The following is a 16,333-nucleotide window of genomic DNA, read 5'->3' on the forward strand; positions in this document are numbered from 1 at the left end:
AGTTCTTCTCCCAATCCTTATAACAGCCCCATGAAGCTTGTACCTGTTCTCATTCTACAGGTGAGGAAAGGAAGGTACAGAGAGGTTGAGCAACTACCCCTGCACTACGCCACCATAACCGGAGGAGCCTGTGCTCGCACCCAGGCTGTCTGCCTCTGCTTCTGCCTCTTCCACTGCGCCCCATGAGAGAGAAGGAAGACTCAACGAAAGCCGGTCCAGTGTGACTGGGAGCAGGGCGCAGATTCAAGAGATCGTTCAGAGGAGTTAGCAGCCGGCTGTAGTGACTCACTGATGGTGGGTGGAGGTGGAGGTGGTGGTGAAGGAGAGGAGATGACTCAGCCTTCCAGCTTGGGTGACTGATGGGGTGGATGTCGCTGCCACGAATTCAGACAGAGCTCACAGGCGGAGATGGTCCCCAGCCTCTCAGGTACATCCCTCCTCTCATGTCAGCTCTTGAGCCACTACTGATGAGACCCAGGCAATAACCATCGCCCTTTTCCTATGCCCGCCCCTGCCTGGTGCAGCTCCTTCCGCTAGCCCTGGGATCCGGTGGTCGGCCTAGACATAGATTTTATGGTGGTCTGGTGGTCTAGCCTTTCTGTCCTCTCTCAGAGTGCTCTCGGGACTCAGGTTCCTTTGCTGCCAGTTTGGACCTAGGGTTTGATGACCCTGGGGGTGAGTCCTGGGGCTTAGGTGGCCTGAGTTTCAGAACACAGTAAGCTGCCTCAGTTTCTCCTCCCTAGTCCTCATGCTCTAGTGTTGCCCTGAGAACTGGTCTAATGGCTGGGCCCTGGTGTCCTACTCAACTTTTGCAATCCCCTTCTGTCTGACTTTCTGGTGTGTTAATTAGGGCCACACCTCACATGGACAAAATCCCTCCATGAAGAGCTATCATCTTGACTCCTGGATATTGGCCACAGCTGGGAAGTCCTGGAGTGTTGCTTTGCTTGACAAATTGCATGGCCAGGAGCGAGTAGGCTTACCTCTTCCAGGGCTGTGAGATCCTGCTTCCCCGACTTGGGTGTCCCAGCCACAGTCATCAGGTTTATTCTTGTTCATGTTGCTGACCTAGCTTCCTCCCCACTCTGAGCCTTTGCACTGGCTGGCCTCTGCTGCCCTGCTCTGCTCCCTGGCTTGCGTGGCTTCTCTTTGCCTCACGTCCCACATTAAATGCCATGTTCCCATTCAGTGTGCCCTGCCCTCTTCCCATCTCTTTCTACATCATCATCCCCATTTCTTTCCTTGTCACACTAATATATTTGGAATTCTTTCATCTGGGTCCTTGTTTCTTATCTGTTTCCTCACTAGAGTGAAAGCTCCTGGAAGACAGGGGCCTCCCCTCTTATGCTCACTGTTGCGTTGGAAGGTCTGGAACACTGCCTGCTACACGTAGGTGCTCCATCAACTATTCATGGAGTGTTACTGAGTGATTCTTGATTGTTGAGACCACGTGACATCTGGTCTGTGCCGGGTATGAAGGTGTGATGCATTTTGTGCGGGCTGAATGGGAGGGCTGTCCCCGTGGAGCTGTCCAGCTCCCTCTGCCAAAGCTGCCCACCTGGTCTGCCAAGCAGACTCCTAGATTCTGTTCAGAATTGTCCTCTCGAAACCCTTCCCTTGCCCCGACCTCCAAGCGCTAGTCGTTCCTCTTCCGTGGTCTGGTAGCCCCTGTTTCCAATCTTTAATTGTACACCTTCACACGGCATTGTGGACTTGTTGGCATACCTGTCTTTCTCCCCAATTAGGCTGCGAGCTTTCTGTCAGCAGGAACCCTACGGGGTTTGTCTTTGGATCCCTGGTGCCTGACACAGACTTACAATTCAATCCCACAGTTATCTGTACGGAATAGACGAGTTGGTGGGTGCATTGGGAAACTGGGTGCGTGAATCTGATATGCAGGAGAGAAGTCAGGGTTAGTGACACAATCACTAAATTAACGGATTTAACAGCCATTTATCCCAAAACCATGTCTCTAAAGAAAAAAGTCTTTCAAACTTGGGCCAGCAGTTGCGAAAGAGCTCACGTCATCCTTATTGTGTCAAGTTAAATTTATCTGAGCCATCTTCCCATTCACATCCCGTTCACATGCTTCTATTCACGAGCCAGGGATAGAAGAGGCTCTCTTGGGATAACTCCAGAGTCATGGTTCTGGCGTCCTTAGCTCTTGAATGACTATTTTCACCTAACCTGTGTTACGGTCTCTGGCTCTTGTGAGACCAGCCTCACTCATCATAACAGTATCTGTGCTGGGGAGGATGCCTACCTCATCCCACCCACAGGATTCAGTGACGTCAACAGGAGGGTTAGCTCAGGCTCACTCTGTTCTCTTTTGATTCATTGCATCCTTTGGTCTACTGTGTTATCACAGATTTGAGATCCACAACCGTAATTCAGTTGGTAATTTGATGTAATGCCACCCCTGGGGTGAAATTTTAATTGTGAAAGAAAATTAGTTGTTTATTCACTAACCATTTATAAGTTGTGGATTACACGGCAGGCCTTGTGCTAGGGGCTGAGGACAAGGATGAGTAAGATCAAGTCCTTGTCTTTGAGGAGCTGACAGTCTAAAGGGCTGTTCAAGAAGAGAGGGCAGATGACGTCGATCTGATTTGTGAGGGCCATGGGAGGGTGAAATCTTGGGGGATGAACACAAGCTGGTCAAAGTATAGGGGCAGGGAGGGAACAGCAAGAACAAAAAACAGGAAAGCATAGACCCGGAGTGGTGTGGGACCAAGCAGAGCGGTCTCTGGGCCATGTAAGGCTCTTCAATTTTAACCTATGGACTGAGTGTTTTCCAAAATACATTTTAAATGGTACTTGTTCTATGTGATGATAATGGCTTTTGCATAGTAAAAGGGTTTTATGATGAGAGAATTTTGGGGAGCACTGACTTAAAAGGCAGTAGTAATACTGTCCAGTCAGTACCCGTTTTTCCTGGGCACCGTGCATCAACCTGTGAGGGACAGAAGGGGGTGCAGGGGAGAACGATACATACACCCATGCTTGTGGGGCTTCAGGCCAATGAGGAGACTAGGAGTCAAACAAATAGCTACAAATGATTTGTTAAGTATTTACAAGTGAGAGATGTCCCAGAAAGAAGAATGTGTTACAGGATACAGGCTAGAATGGTTAATCAGAACAAGAATTGACATTCTTTTAGCCCATGCCATGAACCAGACATCAGGTTAAAGGCTTCACAAACATTGTTACGTTTAAACAAAGCTAATTGGGACAATATGCTAATGTGTGTTTTGCATTTCCTAATGCTGGACATAGTAATAGGGCATTTCCCAAGCGGATTTGACCGTGGGATGGTTTTTTCACAGAACAGCCTTTCAATTCTATGGCAGTTCTGGCACGGAGAGCCATTGAGGGGTTCTCAACCAGGGAGAGATATGGTCAGGTTTCATTTTCCAAATGGTAGAAAACATTTACTCAGTGATCCTGGTGGCTTAGAAGGGGCCAGAAATTTGACAAAAAGTTTAGGAATTGTCAACCTTGCCAGTAAAATAGAATTCCCGTCACTTTTCAAAATACTGACCTATTAAGGCTAAGTTTCCTACAGCAGTCTGTATTTTGTAGAAGTTCCTGGGTGCATAGGAAGCTGGTAACATTTGTTGCCTCTGGGGAGAGGTCCTGGGCGGCTGCATGACAGGGACAGGAGGAAGACTCCTTATTGTAAAGTGGTGAGCCACGGTTACATACTACCTGTTACAGAGTAAATGTGTGAATTAAAAAAATCTTTATGGGTAATCCAGATGTAGACAGGATGGAGAACCACTGGTGAAATTAATTAGTGAATTCAAAACAAAATGATGTGATTAAAATTTCCTATTACAAGTAAGATGTCCTAGATAGATTTGATCATTAACGTTAAATGATGAAAGAAAGCAACTTTCTTGGAATGGGGAAAGGAGGTCAGACCATGAAGGGTTAAAGAGACAGAAAAAGGGGGAGCAGAGGCCAAAGACTGAAATTCTCTGGTGGGCACAACAGGTGAGCTGTCGGAACACTGACCCCTCTACTCACTAACCGATGAGCTGTTGGACTTGGGGGTGTTTCTCAGTCCCACTCCACCCATTCCTCACTGTAACACAGGAATAATATTAGCTGCCTTAGAGGGTGCTTGGAAAATCGAAGGAAACAATGAATGAAGGTTTTATGCACACACACACACACACACACACTCACAGCACTTAGCATAGTGCCTGTGCAAAGTGAGAAGATAGGGTAGACGTGGACATTTTTGTAGGGAGAGTGGAAGATGGAAGTTAGAAAAGTGGAGACAGATCAGGATCCTGGGGGCATAGAGAGGGAGGTGAGCAAAAGTGCAGGCTGGGAGGGTTTCTTGGAGAGGAGGACCCTTTTCCTGTGGGAGGGAAAGGAAGGGGAGGGTGGGCAGGTAAAGAGGTGGCAACAGACATTTCAGGAGGGAGGACGGAAGCTGATGGAGTTAAGGCAAAAAAATCTTACTCCTCATCTCTGCAAAGAAAGAGGCAAGGTGGGAATTTCAAAAATGTTTCAAATACTCACAATATTTGATACGCAAAAGCCATGTTTTTCGGTTAAAATAAATTGGTGCCAGTCTGCGTATCTGATGAAAATATAGGCAGCCTCCCTACTGAGTCACCTCCCTGCTTCCTCTTTTTCAATGCATTACCTCTGGCACAAACACTTTCAACAGGTCCTGTATTCGTTCCAACCTTTTATTTTGGGCCTACTGTGTGGTAGGTCCTGGAAGGCCAGGGAGGTCTACCCAGTGAGAATAGTGCAGGTGGTAGCTTTGAGAGGGGTGGGGAAGAAAAGCACAGCTTAGCTCTCCTTATCTGGTGTGTGAACTTAGAAACTCAGAGAAGGCTGCCTGTTTGCAGTGCAGGAATTGGGTGGGCTTCTCTTTGTAGAGCACACTGAAACAGACTTATTTCCCCAAACAGCCAATTGACATGGGATATGAATCCACCTGAGTAGACACGTTCCATGTGGCCCAGGAAAGATGCTGGCACACTGTATCAAAAAGTGTGGAAAAGAGTATGTTGAGTCAAGCTTAAAAAATAATTTCTGCAACCTAATTGTCCACTTTCTTAACAAGGACAACAGTAATGTTCAGTCCCTTCAGACCCAATGGCTCCTTCATAGCAGATAACTTTACTATTCTGAAATGAGATTCATAGATGACATAACCTACCAATACATTTAAAAAATAACATAAACTTTATTATATAGGAAAATTAAAGTTATGTAAGCTACCATTAAATAGGTGATTCTCCATGCAAATACTTGAGCATGGCTGCATCAGGACTACAAATGAAGGCCACGGACAGTGACATCTACACGGACAATCACTGTGGATGAGGCAGCTGAAAACATAGTCCAGTTTCGGGATTTTATTGTATTGGTAACTCAAATACCAACTCGAACAGCTTTGCCTATGGTGATGTGATTTTCTAAAATGTGAAGAACTATTTTTTTAAATTAATTAATTTATTTGAGAGAGAGAGAGAGGTGGGGGGGGTAGGGGCAGAGGGAGAGAGAGGGAGAGAATCTTGAGCAGACTCCCTACTGAGCGCAGAACCTGACTCGGGGTTCAACCTCAAGACCCTGAGACCAAGGCTCTGAAATCGTGACCCTGAGATCATGACCTGAGCTGAAATCAAGAGTCAGATGTTCAACCGACGGAGCCACCCAGATGTCCCCAAGCTGTGAAGAACTTTTGAAGAAGTTCTGAGCAAAGCAAGTACACGCTTCTCTTAATTTATACAATAGACGCATTTTCAGAAAACTCAGTGGATATTGAAAAAAATGCAAAATACACTCAAACACAGATATTTTGTGTATACATAAAATGAAATTAGGTTTTAGCTCAGATCATATAAACAGTTTTTTCATCTACATGAATGTCCAGTGGGACATGGACATGGAAAGTTCCATGGCACTCAGGGCAATTCTTTGTTGTGTGGGACTTTCCTGCAGACTACAGGACACCTGCCCCATCCGGCTGTCCACTCCAATCACGGGGCCAACCAAGACACACTCCACAGATTTCCAAGACGCCCACCAGGGGGTGGCACCCTCCCCTTTGTGAACCACTGCGGTGGACGGGAAGGTAATTGAACTCTGCGGTAGGAGATGCTCATGAATGCTTGTTGAATAGAATGATTACGAACCTTGCAGATCCTCACCACCATCATTTTGAACTTTAATGCACACTGCGGAGAGGCCGTAGCTATGCATGGGAGATCCAGACAGGGAGAGCCAAATGTTCTCGTCTTTCAAGCCTACCCCAGTTGGTTGGAAGTAGTAACCCTTAATATCACATACTGAGTAATTTTGAGGGTCGTGTCCAGCTTATTCAATCATTTCAGTGCTGTCTACTGGGCATCTATGCTAAGTACTGTTCTAGGAGCTAGAGATACGGTAATGAATAAAACGGACACAGATTTGGGCCCTCGTGGAGCAAACATTTTGAGCTCAGGAGCAGCTGACATGAGAGGTGTCTGCCATGAGATCAGGAACCCACCGGCCACAAATGTGTCTTACCTGAAACAGAAGAGTTACTCGAATCAGTACTAACCCGGGAGCTCTCCTGGAATTTTATTTTTAAAAAGTTCAGTTACCGATACTGGTTCATTTTCCTATCATCTGTTTTTTTCTCCTCAGAAAGAGAAATAGCAAAACAAAACAAAACAACCGAAGCAACTTCTAGTTAGTTGATAATTCTGACTGAATTCTCATGAACAGAGTTATTCCGTAAGATGTAAGGTTGTGTTAGAATTAATGAAGACATATCACCTGCCAAGAAGTGGAGACTTGGTCAAGTTAGGAATAAGAATTTATCTGAGAGTAATTAGGCACCCCCAATTCCTAGCAAAATTTATGAACATCCTACCTGTGGGAAGACCTGGCCACCAACATTCCTCGGCAAGCCTTAAGAATAAGACACATATCCCAGCCACTGGGTGAGGACCTGCCCCTCATTGCTGTGGCTTTGTCACTGGGGCAAGTTACTTGGAGTTACTTGGCCTCTCTAGGCTCTGTGGCCTTACCTGCAGGGATATGTGGAGTACGTCCTCTTCGGGTCATGTGACTGAGCAAATAAGGTTCCCAAAGCCCTGAGCACGATACCTAGTGCAGGGTGAGCATTACTCCCTACAGACACAGGGTAAGGGTGGGTGGTTGGGTCTCTTCTTTCTAGGTTAGCAGGGCTGCTTATCAGCTCACATGGGGTCTTCTTACCTTCTTGAACTCCAGGAGAGGAGATCATATTTTCTCGCAAACAAACTTATGGTTTCATAGATTTTATTGAATCTTAAAAGCGGAAAGTACATTAAATCATCTGCTCCGATCCCCGCACTGTACTGAGGAATAAGCTGAGATCCACGGAGGTCGTGTGATCTGGGACTAGACACAGTGTTTAGTTTTCTAAGGTCAGGCCTCCAAGACCTAATTAACCCATAATATGATGTGGGGTTTTCCAAAGTATGAATGTAGGACCACCTGTATTAGAATCATACGAGGAGCTTTTTTATTATGCAGGTTCCTGGGTCCTACACCCAAACTATTTTATCAGAATCTCTAGTGATGGGGCCTGGGAACCTGCATTTCATAGCAGGCCACACTTGAAGTCAAGTACCACTCATGATCAATATTGATTCATTTATGATATTATAAAGTATGCCCATACCCAGCACCAACTGAAGACTTGGTCACAGTGGATTTGAAATAGGAACATAAATCCAGGGCTGTTGAACTATCTAACAATTTCAGCTATTGTTTCTATTAGTTTCTACTTCAGTTATCCAATGAGTTGTCTCTCTGCCAGGATAAGCTCCGTTCTGTGGCTCTTGTGAAATCGCATAAGTCAGTGTGGCTCTCTGCTCTTGCAAAAGCCCAAGAAATGAGTCAGTACATGTAAAGCCTTAGAACTGTGTGGGGCTCATACTAAGTGCTCGATAAATGTTAGTCATTAGTGTTATTTCTCGTTAGAGCAAGAAGAGGAGTGATGACAATAAAAGGCCGAATTGCAATGTGCCCATCAGCAGTTTGCTCTCATTAGAGCAAGAAGAGCATCTGCAGAGAGGTGATGCTGGTTTCTGGGACATGAACTTAGATCATAGTATCAGTCTCCATTTGACTAGCGACGATTGACTAGCGACGATGGTTGGAGGCGGTCATTAAGATAAAGGAAATGGAGGATCCCATTAAGACTCCCTAAGTGCGGGGTACAGATCATACTCTCTTCTTGTTTTTGTTGTTTTTACCTGTGAAGGGAATGTAAGATCAGATATGACTTTACTTTTGACAGTTTAAATTGTTGTTTGCATCAGCAGAAATTACTCATATTGGGATGATGGTTCAGTTAGGGATTTATTTATTCTCCTACCCACAGATACACAGAGAGCACACAAGTACATAGGCTGTTGTTGTATACTTTTTAGGTTGCTGTAAATTATTTGCACATGTCTCAATCTGAAAAGAGAGATACAGTGTTCATGAACATGGAGAATTTCGGCCACAAAAGAATTCTTAACTGTAATAGGTAGTGTGTAATTGAGAGAATGTGAAAAGAATGAGGATGTAGTTTCTTCAGCATGATGAAAGGGGAAGGTGGTTCTTTTTTCCTTGAGCAAAGCATTTGTTAAATGCAAAAGAAACTTACTATGGACTCTGGAGCCAGGAATCTATGATGCCAGCATTTGCAACAACATCCCCTGTCATCTATAGATCTCACCACAGTTTATGGACACTAATGAAATCTCACTGCACTCATACACTTCCACTGGGTTTTCTTTACTTTTTACTGAGGAAAAGCAAGGCAGCGAATGTTTAAAGGGTTATTTGAAGTGACAGAGCTGGGATTTAAACCCAGTCCCCAAAGCTTCTGGCCCAGAGAGGAAGGGGACTAACGTGGTGAGTTTGACAGTTGACTCAGCTGATATTTTGAGGAGCAGGAAGTGATCTCTGGCAACTCTGAGAGGAAGGAGTAAGCTAGGAGCTCAGGATGGTCTAGGGGACCAAGAGCAGGGACCAGAGATCCTGATGTATGGCGAAGGCCCATGTACCTAGCGTCTCTGACCACCGCAGTCTTTCTGCCTTACCTGCCATGCTAATGAATACACACGCTGGGACTGCCGTTCATACTGACTCCCTGGATTTCTGAGACTGCGAGCTTCGAGGGAAGTGTGTGTGTGCCAGAGGGGAGTGGTCAGGTATCGGTGGGCAGACATGAGTCACTTACCAAGTGAAGCCGCAGTAGGAGGGAAATCAAAGGGCAACAGGTTATGTTACTCCCTTTCACTTGTCACCTTGGCCCTCTTTAAAAAGGAAGAGAAAACAAAGCACAGGCTAGGTCTGAGATCAATCTCAGATGGCCAATTAGGTCAGCTACACCTCAGACATATTCAGGCCCTGACTTGTCCAGGACCCAAAATAAATGCCTGGGTCCATCAGAACTCTTGAATGGAGACTAAAAGTAATTCGAAATAACTCACTTTCTCTCTCTCTACCCTCTCAAGATGAATGTTTAAAGATCATGCAGGAGGTGCGCCTGGGTGGCACAGCGGTCAAGTGTCTGCCTTCGGCTCAGGGCGTGATCCTGGTGTTATGGGATCGAGCCCCACATCAGGCTCCTCTGCTATGAGCCTGCTTCTTCCTCTCCCACTCCCCCTGCTTGTGTTCCCTCTCTCGCGGGCTGTCTCTATCTCTGTCGAATAAATAAATAAAATCTTAAAAAAAAATTTTTTGTAGAAAGTAAAAAAAATTTTTTTTAAAGATCATGCAGGAGTATTTTCATAAATGGAATAAGAATCAGAAAAGGGGGATGACCAGAAAGCCCCAGGAAAGGCAAATGCAAGTACTGGGAGCCAAGTAGGAATCTCACAGGCTCAAACAGTATTATATTTCTGAGACTGAATCAAATGTGTAAAAATAGCATCAAATTATTTACCTCTTCCAAGAGAGTTACATACCAAATTGCAGGGGAGTTTATTAGCACAACTAAATCTGAAAAAGAAAGGTTATAGATTTACAAGGCTAAGTTGGAATAGGCGGAAGAAGGGAAAAAATTTTAGTTGCTGTTAGTTTTTATTCCAAATTGCATCAGTTCATTAGAAACAAATAGCTTAGGGGGGAGGTTAAGATGGCGGAGGAGTAGGGGACACCTTTTTCAGCCGGTCCCCTGAGTTGAGCTGGATAGGTACCAGACCAGCAGGAATATCCATGGAATCAGCCTGAGACGCAGGAAGATACATCTGGATCTCTACAAATGAACATCTCCAGCGCTGAGTATCGAGGTACGAAGCGGGGAGCCGTGAAACCGCGCACAGATATCGGAAGCTAAACANTAAACAGAAGGGGGAGGGAGCCGCTGTGTCAGGGCGCCGGGAAGCGGTAGCCACCTGCACGGGGGAGCGGATGGACCTCGGACCCGCATGCTTGAGACAGCAGACTGAGAACGGGAGCTCCAGGAGCGCATGCGGGACGGCTGGCGGTTGGCGGGCCACCTGCACGGGGGAGCAGGCGGACTCGCGGACGGCACCCGCGAGACAACAGACTTAGAACGCGAGCTCCAGGAGCGCGCGCGCAGGGCGGCTGGCGGGCCACCTGCACCGGGGAGCGGGCGGACCGCGGACCCGCACTCTGGAAACGGCAGACTGAGTCCGTGAGCCGGGAGCGTGCACCACCAAGCATCTCACGGAGCTCCGGAGCTCCGGTGTGCTCACTGGATCGAGGCTGAGACCGGGAGCTCCGGGAGCGTCCGCGGGGCGGCTGGCGGCTGGAGGGCCACCTGCACGGGGGAGCAGGCGGACTCGCGGTCAGCACCCGTGAGACACCAGACTGAGACGGGGAGCTCCGGGAGCCCGCGCGGGGCGGCTGGCGGCGGGCGGGGTTGGAAACACAAAGGACAGAGACGTGCCGGCCCTGGAAGTGAGGGCTGGGACGCCGGGTGTGGGGCGCACAGCCCGGGATGCTGCAGGGTTGAGCAGCACCAACAGAAACAGAGTTAAAGTGGCCAGAACATCAGTGGAGAACGATCCGCGATCCCTCTGTTCTGAGACAGAGGCTGAATTTCAGCCGCTGCTGCTCTCTCAGAAGAGGCATAGCAAACCGCCAGGGAAAGCCGCCAGAGAACAAAAGCCCGGAAATACCGGCTCACAGGGTGCCCATCCCCATCCCCCCTCGCAAGGGACACAGAGACTCTACCCAAACAGGGTTTTCTGAGTACCTGCAGGCAGGCCCCTCCCCCAGAAGGCAGGCTGAAAAATCAAGAAGCCCACAACCCGGAGCGCCTGAGTGGCGCAGTCACCAAGCACCTGTCTTCGGATTAGGGTGTGATCACAACGCTCCGTAAGGAGTCCTTCATCGGGCTTCTCCACCGGGAACCTGCTTCTTCCTCTCCCACTCCTCTGCTTGGGTTCCCTTTCTTGCTGACTGTCTCTCTCTCTCTCAAATAAATAAATAAACTCTTTAAGGAAGAAGCCCACATCCCTAAGATCTCTATAAAACAAGGGCGCACGGCCTGGGTCCCAGTCAACACTTGGGCTCTGGACAACCCTGCAATCTCTCTTCATCAGAATGACGAGAAGGAGAAGTCCCCCCCAGCAAAGAAAAGATAATGAGTCTGTGGCCTCTGCCACAGAATTGGCCTCGGCCACAGAATTAATACATATGGATGTATCCCAATTATCAGAAATGGAATTCAGAGCAACAATGGTCAAGATGATGAGTAAACTTGAAAAAAGCATCAGAGAAAGCGTTGCTGAGAATATAGAATCCCTAAGGGCAGAAATGAGAGCGAATCTGACAGAAATTAAAAATTCTATGAGCCAAATGCAGTCAAAACTAGAGGCTCTGACGGCCAGGGTCACCGAGGCAGAGGAACGCGTTAGCGAATTGGAGGATGGGTTAGTAGAAGAAAAAACGAAAATAGAAGCTGGTCTTAAAAAAATCCACGCCCACGAATGTAGATTACGGGAGATTACTGACTCTATGAAACGATCCAATGTCAGAATCATCGGCATCCCTGAAGGGGTGGAGAAAAACAGAGGTCTAGAAGAGATATTTGAACAAATTGTAGCTGAAAACTTCCCTAATCTAGCAAGGGAAACAAGCATTCGTGTCCAAGAGGCAGAGAGGACCCCATCCAAGCTCAACCAGGACAAACCTACGCCACGGCATGTCATAGTGCAATTCGCAAATATTAGATCCAAGGATACAGTATTGAAAGCGGCCAGGGCAAAGAAATTTCTCACGTACCAAGGCAAAGGTATCAGGATTACGTCAGACCTGTCTACAGAGACCTGGAATGAGAGAAAGGCTTGGGGGGGCATTTTTAAAGCTCTTTCAGAGAAAAACATGCAGCCAAGGATCCTTTATCCAGCAAAGCTGTCATTCAGAATTGATGGAGAAATAAAGACGTTCCAAAATCGCCAATCATTAACCAATTTCGTAACCACGAAACCAGCCCTACAGGAGATATTAAGGGGGGCTCTATAAAGGTAAAAAGGCCCCAAGAGTGATACAGAGCAGCAAGTCACAACCGATACAAAGACTTTAAAGAGAAATGGCATCATTAAAATCATATCTGTCAATAATCTCTATCAATCTAAATGGCTTAAACTCTCCCATAAAACGCCACAGGGTTGCAGATTGGATAAAAAGACATGACCCATCCATTTGCTGTCTACAAGAGACTCATTTTGAACCCAAAGATGCATTCAGACTTAGAGTAAGGGGATGGAGTACCATCTTCCACGCAAATGGACCTCAAAAGAAAGCTGGAGTAGCAATTCTCATATCAGATAGACTGGATTTTAAACTAGAGGCCATAGAGAGAGATACAGAAGGGCACTATATTATTCTTAAAGGAAGTATTCAACAAGTGGATATGACAATTATTAATATATATGCCCCCAACAGGGGAGCAGCAAGATACACAAGCCAACTCTTAACCAAAATAAAGAGACATATAGATAAGAACACAGTAATAGTAGGGGACCTCAACACCCCACTATCAGAAATAGACAGAACACCCTGGCAAAAACTAAGCAAAGAATCAAAGGCTTTGAATGCCATACTCGACGAGTTGGACCTCATAGATATATATAGAACACTACACCCCAGAACCAAAGAATACTCATTCTATTCAAATGCCCATGGAACATTCTCAAGAATAGATCATGCTCTGGGACACAAAACAGGTCTCAGCCAATACCAAAAGATTGAAATTATCCCCTGCATATTCTCAGACCACAACGCTCTGAAATTGGAACTCAACCACAAGGAAAAACCTGGAAGAAACTCAAACACTTGGAGGCTAAGAACCATCCTGCTCAAGAATGACTCGATAAACCAGGAAATCAAAAAACAAATTAAACAATTTATGGAGACCAACGAGAATGAATACACAACGGTCCAAAACCTATGGGATACTGCAAAGGCAGTCCTAAGGGGGAAATACATAGCCATCCAAGCCTCACTCAAAAGAATAGAAAAATCTAAAATGCAGTTTCTATATTCTCACCTCAAGAAACTGGAACAGCAACAGAGGGACAGGCCTAACCCACTGACAAGGAAGGAGTTGACCAAGATTAGAGCAGAAATCAATGAATTAGAGACCAGAACCACAGTAGAGCAGATCAACAGGACTAGAAGCTGGTTCTTTGAGAGAATCCATAAAATTGATAGACCACTGGCAAAACTTGTCCAAAAACAAAGAGAAAGGACTGAGATTATTAAAATTATGACTGAAAAGGGAGAGGTCACGACCAGCACCATTGAAATTGCAAGGATTATTAGAAACTTTTATCAACAGCTATATGCCAAAAAACTAAACAATCTGGAAGAGATGGAGGCCTTCCTGGAAACCTATAAACTACCAAGACTGAAACAGGAAGAAATAGATTTCTTAAATAGGCCAATTAACTATGAAGAAATTGAGTCAGTGATAAACAACCTTCCAAATAATAAAACTCCAGGCCCAGACGGTTTTCCTGGGGAATTCTACCAAACATTCAAAGAAGAAATAATACCTATTCTCCTAAAGCTATTTCAAAAAATAGAAACAGAAGGAAAGCTACCAAACTCATTCTATGAGGCTAATATTACCTTGATCCCCAAACCAGGCAAAGACCCCCTCAAAAAGGAGAATTACAGACCGATTTCTCTAATGAATATGGATGCCAAAATCCTCAACAAGATCCTTGCTAATAGAATCCAACAGTACATTAAAAGGATTATCCATCATGACCAAGTGGGATTCATACCTGGGATGCAAGCATGGTTCAACACTCGCAAATCAATCAATGTGATACATCATATCAACAAGAAAAGACTCAAGAACCATATGATCCTCTCAATTGATGCAGAAAAAGCATTTGACAAAATACAGCATCCTTTCCTGATTAAAACCCTTCAGAGTGTAGGAATAGAGGGTACATTTCTCAATCTCATAAAAGCCATCTATGAAAAGCCTACTGCAAGCATTATTCTCAATGGGGAAAAGCTGGAAGCCTTTCCCTTAAGATCAGGAACACGACAAGGATGCCCACTCTCGCCACTATTATTCAACATAGTACTAGAAGTCCTTGCAACAGCAATCAGAAGACAAAAAGGGATCAAAGGTATCCAAATCGGCAAAGAAGAAGTCAAACTGTCTCTCTTTGCAGATGACATGATACTCTATATGGAAAACCCAAAGGAATCCACTCCCAAACTATTAGAAGTTATAGAACAATTCAGTAAGGTGGCAGGATACAAAATCAATGCCCAGAAATCAGTTGCATTTCTATACACGAATAACGAGACTGAAGAAAGAGAAATTAGGGAATCCATCCCATTTACAATAACACCAAAAACCATGCGTTACCTTGGAATTAACTTAACCAGAGACGTAAAGGACCTATATGCTAGAAACTATAGATCACTTTTGAAAGATATTGAGGAAGACATAAAAAGATGGAAAAATATTCCATGCTCATGGATTGGAAGAATTAACATAGTTAAAATGTCCATACTACCCAGAGCAATCTACACTTTCAATGCTATCCCGATCAAAATACCGAGGACATTTTTCAAAGAACTGGAACAAATAGTCCTTAAATTTGTATGGAACCAGAAAAGGCCCCGAATCTCCAAGGAACTGTTGAAAAGGAAAAACAAAGCTGGGGGCATCACAATGCCGGATTTCGAGCTGTACTACAAAGCTGTGATCACAAAGACAGCATGGTACTGGCACAAAAACAGACACATCGACCAATGGAACAGAATAGAGAACCCAGAAATGGACCCTCGGCTCTTTGGGCAACTAATCTTTGATAAAGCAGGAAAAAACATCCGGTGGAAAAAAGACAGTCTCTTCAATAAATGGTGCTGGGAAAATTGGACAGCTACATGCAAAAGAATGAAACTTGACCACTCTCTCACACCATACACAAAAATAAACTCCAAATGGATGAAAGACCTCAATGTGAGACAGGAATCCATCAAAATTCTAGAGGAGAACATAGGCAACAACTTCTATGACATCGGCCAGAGCAACCTTTTTCACGACACATCTCCAAAGGCAAGAGAAATAAAAGATAAAATGAACTTATGGGACTTTATCAGGATAAAGAGCTTCTGCACAGCCAAGGAAACAGTCAAAAAAACTAAGAGACAGCCCACGGAATGGGAGAATATATTTGCAAAGGACACCACAGATAAAGGACTGGTATCCAAGATCTACAAAGAACTTCTCAAACTCAATACACGAGAAACAAATAAACAAATCATAAAATGGGCAGAAGATATGAACAGACACTTTTCCAATGAAGACATACAAATGGCTAACAGACACATGAAAAAATGTTCAAAATCATTAGCCATCAGGGAAATTCAAATCAAAACCACACTGAGATACCACCTTACGCCAGTTAGAATGGCAAAGATAGACAAGGCAAGAAACAACAATTGTTGGAGAGGATGTGGAGAAAGGGGATCCCTCCTACATTGTTGGTGGGAATGCAAGTTGGTACAGCCACTCTGGAAAACAGTGTGGAGGTCCCTTAAAAAGTTAAAAATTGAACTACCCTATGACCCAGCCATTGCACTACTGGGTGTTTACCCCAAAGATACAGACGTAGTAAAGAGAAGGGCCATATGCACCCCAATGTTCATAGCTGCATTGTCCACAATAGCCAAATCATGGAAGGAGCCGAGATGCCCTTCAACAGATGACTGGATTAAGAAGCTGTGGTCCATATATACAATGGAATATTACTCAGCTATCAGAAAGAACGAATTCTCAACATTTGCTGCAACATGGACGGCACTGGAGGAGATAATGCTAAGTGAAATA

The sequence above is a fragment of the Ailuropoda melanoleuca genome, chromosome 1, assembly GCF_002007445.2.
Source record: "Ailuropoda melanoleuca isolate Jingjing chromosome 1, ASM200744v2, whole genome shotgun sequence".
Taxonomy (NCBI): Eukaryota; Metazoa; Chordata; class Mammalia; order Carnivora; family Ursidae; genus Ailuropoda; species Ailuropoda melanoleuca.